General features: G+C 35.7%; 1 pseudogene; it reads left to right on the forward strand.

The window, feature by feature from the left end:
- Positions 1 to 1,148: 1,148 nt before the first annotated feature.
- Positions 1,149 to 5,999, forward strand: LOC131801504 (short/branched chain specific acyl-CoA dehydrogenase, mitochondrial-like; annotated as a pseudogene).
- The last annotated feature ends 1 nt before the right edge of the window (position 6,000 follows it).

The raw sequence follows: 6,000 nt of genomic DNA on the forward strand, positions 1-6,000 counted from the left end.
AAAGTTGTGATCAACATTTTTTTTTATATATGTGTGAACATATAAGGGTTCAGTTTCATATAGACCTTCGTCGATGCAATATTGTCACGCAGAAGCGAATTCAGACCTCAGGCTTTCTTACTGTCAAATGTTTCTGTTGTGGAAATGCACCAAATCCACTTCTAAAATAAGATTAATGCCAATTTTCATGGATTTACTTCATGGTGACGCGGATGCCATTGAATTGCAAATAATAATGTACATATTTGCTTCTACATTAGGCTTCTCTGAACTGACATAATATAAGTGATTTAGAAAGGGTTGTAGCTAAGTTAGTTTCACATATACAGACTTTAATCCCTAAAGATTAAATTCACACTCATTCTTATGACGGTTTCTATATCTCAAATTTGACTTATCTTTTTGGAAATTGTGATTGAATTTTGAAAATATTATCCACCATCACTAATCGAATCAGATCGGGTTTTATACATACCCGTTCGTAACTTTGAGTAAAAAAATGTGATTTATCTAAAATAGAATGCCTCGTCATGGTTAGTACTTCATGGAATTTTTAAAAATATTACCACTACAGGTCTGACCGTTATCTAATCAGTGTAAAATAACATGTATCAACATGAAATGAATTATATTGTAATTTCTTATTAATTCCAAATGTTCATTCATTTCAAATCTGCGTGAAATCATTTTGTAGGGTACTTTACAGTCGTATTTAATAGAAACGGTGCGTATGTCTCCATTGTTGGGGAGGCATCGCACTTAGTGTTTGTGTGCGTGTGTTCTACCTCTCTCTTCTATCTGTGAACACTCAGTTGCTCCCCTCAGTTCCCCCTCCCCCTCAATCTAATAACGACAACATACGATTACTATTGATTCAGGCGAATATGGAGACAAATATTAGCAACAAATTGAAACGGCAGCTAAAAAATGGTAAATTACGTTAAGAACATGGACGAAGGGGATGGGGTCGTCTTCCTCGTGTGTTTTATTGTTAGCTTAATATCAAACAAATATTCACCACGGTGAGAATTTGGAGCTTCATACGTGTACTGGAGATCTGGTTAGATCAGTTTGTGTCAGCAGTCAGACGTTGGAGGTCGTAGTGTTGCCACGGTTCGCCTTCCAGTTCCGTCACATCGAGACTTGTAAAAAGGCCATCATTGATCGTTTATTTGGACGCTCGTCTGTGTGTGTGTTTAACCATTCACCCGTGTGTGTGTTTAAATAAATTGAATTAATTCTTTAATATTCTTCAGTGAGCAGCCACTAGCACAAAACAAATGAATGTTTTGAGAAAATTGCCCACACGTTTGGTAAGTAATTTTCCATGCAACATAAATGAAAATAGAAACAACCACTTTTTTCCAAAAGGAGCAGCAACAACAACTGCTACAACTCCAAACCTATTTAAAAATATTTATGTAATATTCTAATGTATTTTTTTATGTTTACGTTTTCCAACAGATCGCCAATGCCTTGCGTCAACAACAATGTGCCGCTATGTCCTCCGGCACTGCCACTACTCCCACCACCTTGACTTTCCTTACCGAGGGACGAGAAGATGATGAAGGAAACCGGTAAGTTCACACTAACTCCTAACATGTCTACGTGGAAGAGTAAGATTGCGGTGTGACAACATGTAGTTCGGTTCTTAAAGGACGGATGGTGCATCATGTTTTTTCTTTTTCGAAAAAAGTTACGTAACTTTTGTTAGGTTTCACTCAATTTCTTTGTTATCTCGAATCGTAGGAATTTGGCCAAAAGCAAACATACTGATGGATATGCGAAAATTAAATTGCGTCCGTAATTAAAAAAAAAAAAACAAAATCAAAATTTATGAAGTTTCATGAAGCGTGTGCGTCCAATCTGACGATATTAAATGTCTTGCAGGTGCTTCATTTTCAATTGCAGTATGGTTTTGGCAATAACTTCATATAAATGATGCTCTAAATAAAATCAAAGAAGTTAGTTATGTTATTTCCGCATTCACTCGGCGGGCAATAGGTGACAGGCAAGCAACAATTGCCTTTTGGATTCAACAAATACATTTATGGCATAAAGCCCATATCAAATCGTAGAATATAATTTATCATAGTCTGTCTATCCAGTTTGAAACACACAGACATGCAAGAAACTTGAACGATCACAATGAATGTCAATTAACAGTGGAAGCAAAACTAAATGGAGCAACCAAGTTATCATACATTATTATAACTAATATCAAGCTGCAATCATTTGTTGTATACACATGTTAAGAAGATCAGTGAAAACTGGATTGATTCCCTGCAGTGCTTGGTCATGGCAAGGATAAAATACACCAATAGCATTGCCATGACTACATTTCTCATTATTTTTAAAAATATTTATGTTATTCATGGGTTATCTTTTGTGTTATAAACTAACGCCATTGATTATAAGGCAATCTTCCAAAGTTGAAAATGCTAAATAGCTATGCATAGAATGAGATGGACTTTGCTACAAAATCTTTTCATTTTTTTTTTTATTAATTTTTGGAAATTTCTGGATCGAATTTTTAGCCTGATCTTAGAATTTCTTTTACTTATATAAATATTGAAAAAATTATAAAATTAATATTCAACTTTATCAATTTATTTATACAAATTCTGCGAGTAATATGATTGCACTATTAAATATTGTGGATAGGGTCTATTTGATTAGAGGTTGACTCGACTTATCTTTATGGTAAATATTTATAAAATAGCTAACGTTTTTATCCGGCAATTAATCCTCTTAAGTCTACCTTTTTTAGTGACGTAACATTTACATTTCCAATGTCAAAACACTTTGCAAATGATTTCTTAAATACAATTTGTTTAGTCCTTTTCTACAGAGATGTTAGGGGACAAAAATAAATAGACACACACATATATATATTTTTCGATAAAATGAATAGACATCTTATAAAATGTTATGCTTTCAATTCTATGTGAAGATTTCGTTTTTCAATACTTTGTATACTTCAAAGTTTCATTCGATATCTTGGTAGTCTATATATTTAAAAGGACATAGGGAATCGGAAAAAAAAAAATTTTCCAATTAAAAAAAATTTATTCAATTTGGGATTTGAACCTGACACCGTAGATTCTTGCCAGCGATCGTATAGCCAGTTAACACTCCAATCTGTGAGTTTGTGGAAATTGCTTTTTTTCAGATGTGCAAATTAGGAAATAAATTAACACAATTTCCAAACAGACATTCGTTTTTAGATAAAATTATTCTTATTTGCATTAACTAGAATAAATAACAGTCGATGTTTGATGCCAACGATTTGTTGTTTTAATTTTTTTTTATATAAATAGTCTATATTTGGATATACACGTGCCCACATACATACAATATTTGTACAACATGTACAGAGAGAAAGAGAAATAGCTGCAGAGCACAACAGATAAGAAACCTTTGGAGAGGCAATCACACCTCTCTCTATAATGAACACGTAGCAGACATACGACATGGCATGGGTTGGTCGAATTGGTAGGCAAGCCGCACAATGTGTTGTGAAAAAATTCTTATGAAGCACAAGGCTGTGAGTTCGAAACACGCCGAGGTTTAGTTTGTTCATCTTGTATGAGAATACTGTTTGGGGTAGGGTTTTTTAATAAACAAAGCTACAGCCGTCGTATCACATCATTATTCACAAGCCTAGTCAGCGGTTTAAATTTGCTCCTCTCTTTGTTGAGTGGAACGTATTTAGTGTTAAAAACGGCGTTACACTGTGATAGAATAAATTAGGATTCAGTTTCACGCCTGTGGTCGTTCACTGTTCTAGTGGACTCACATGGATTGTGAAGTTGAATTTCCGTAACTTTCCTAGAGAGTTGAATTGATGGCTGCAATGAATCCGGCCCAGTTCTTAGTTGGAAAGTTGACAAAAAAATATATATCACATACCTGGGTATATTTTATTCTAAATGTATTTTATCTGTATATATATGTATGTCCAGACGTGCTGCTCATACATAGGCATAGAAAATATTTAAAAAAAAAAATAAATTGAAGCAAATTGTTATTGTTTTAACCACACATCACTTTTTTTTCTTATCAACGCCTAGTTAGATTTTCCATAAAATTATCTTTGTTTCATAATATATATCTGCATTTGTATTGTTTTGATAAACTCAAGGTGGAAAATTAAACACTTGGAAGTGATTTTCATCAACCACAATTATTACATGCTCTATGTTTTTATCTCTTGCAGATTCCAATAAAGCCAAAATGACCTACTGTTTAAATAATCGATTTTGATGTACCTGGAAATCTAGTTTTGTTATCAAATACTTTTCGCTATATATTTGACAATTTCATTTCCTATACATCCCAATGAGAGCAGTATTTTATCTGCATCTTTTAAAGCGGTCCAACACACGCTGTTCTGTCATATTTCCAAATCATCAGATTTGCATTGAAAGCCTTGAATTTATTGTAGATTAGCATCAGGGCAATTAATACGATTTTATTCTAATATAAAGGCTGAGAAAAAGACCTGAACATTCCTATGAAAACGACAACGATTTTTGAAAAATGAAATGTCTACAATGTTTGCAAGCCAGTGTCATTATGCAATCTTGTAGGTATAAAAATATTTACTTTTGTTATTGTTATCTCTTATCAAGTGAAAACAACAACTGACACACCTTCACAACCTAATGTGATTTAATCGTAAATGACGTTCAAAATGCAGCTATTGATAACAATTTAGAAAACAATCCTGTGTTAGAATATTAAAAAATGGTAAATTTGAATTCCTATTTCGAATTTCGGAATTCGGGGCAACAAAACAACAAATTTTTTTTTGTAAAAACATATTAAAATATTTGATTATCCAATAATTCGTATCTTTCGTGTTCTCTTATTTTTGGAAACAGTTGCCAAGATCGCCCAGGAACAATTGCTCCCCATGTCAAGAAAATGGACGAACAACCACATTTGAACCCTCTGTCGTGCAGGCTATGTTCGATAACGGTTTCATGGGCATTGAAATCGACACCGAATTGGGTGGCAGTGGATGCAATTTCTTGACCACCATCCTGACTGTTGAAGAACTGTCCAAAGTTGATCCAGCTGTTGCTGCTTTGGTTGATATTCACAATACCTTGGTTAATTCTTTGATCATTAAGGTAGCCAACGAGGAACAGAAGAAGAAATACTTGCCCAAATTGGCCCAAGAATATGTAAGTACATGGTCGCAATACTGAGTATTTGAAATGGTAATATTTTATTTTCGAATATTTTAAATAGCCTGGTAGTTTTGCCCTGACTGAACCCGGTTCTGGCTCTGATGCCTTCTCGCTGAAGACCACAGCCAAAAGGACGGCAACCATTACATTCTAAACGGTTCCAAGATGTGGATCTCCAACTCTGATTTGTCCGCGTATTTGTTGTCTCGCCAATGCCAAACCAGAAGATGGCTACCGTGGTATTACCACCTTCTTTGTTGAACGTGATACCCCCGGCTTCACCATCAAAAGCCCGAGGACAAATTGGGTATCCGCGCCTCCGTACTTGCATGTTGACTTTCGAAAATGTCCGCATTCCCGAAGAGAATCTTTTGGGTACATTCGGTCACGGCTACAAATACGCTGCTGGATTCCTAAACGAAGGCCGTATTGGCATTGCCGCTCAAATGATTGGCTTGGCCCAGGTATCTTTGACCACACCATCCCTATTTGTTGGAACGCAAACAATTCGGTTCAGACATCTACAGCTTCCAGTCGATGCAACACAAATCGCCACTGTTGCCACCGAAATCGAAGCTGCTCGCTTGTTGACCTACAACGCTGCCCGTATGGTAGAACATGGTGCACCATTCGCCAAGGAAGCCGCCATGGCCAAATACTATGCCTCAGAAGTTGCTCAACGTGCCGCCGTTAGTGTATCGACTGGATGGGTGGTGTTGGTTTCACTCGTGACTTCCCCCATGAAAGTACTACCGTGACGTTAAGATTGGAGCCATCTACGAAGGTACCACCAACATGCAAC

Source organism: Musca domestica, unplaced genomic scaffold (genome assembly GCF_030504385.1).
Source record: "Musca domestica strain aabys unplaced genomic scaffold, Musca_domestica.polishedcontigs.V.1.1 162, whole genome shotgun sequence".
Classification (NCBI taxonomy): domain Eukaryota; kingdom Metazoa; phylum Arthropoda; class Insecta; order Diptera; family Muscidae; genus Musca; species Musca domestica.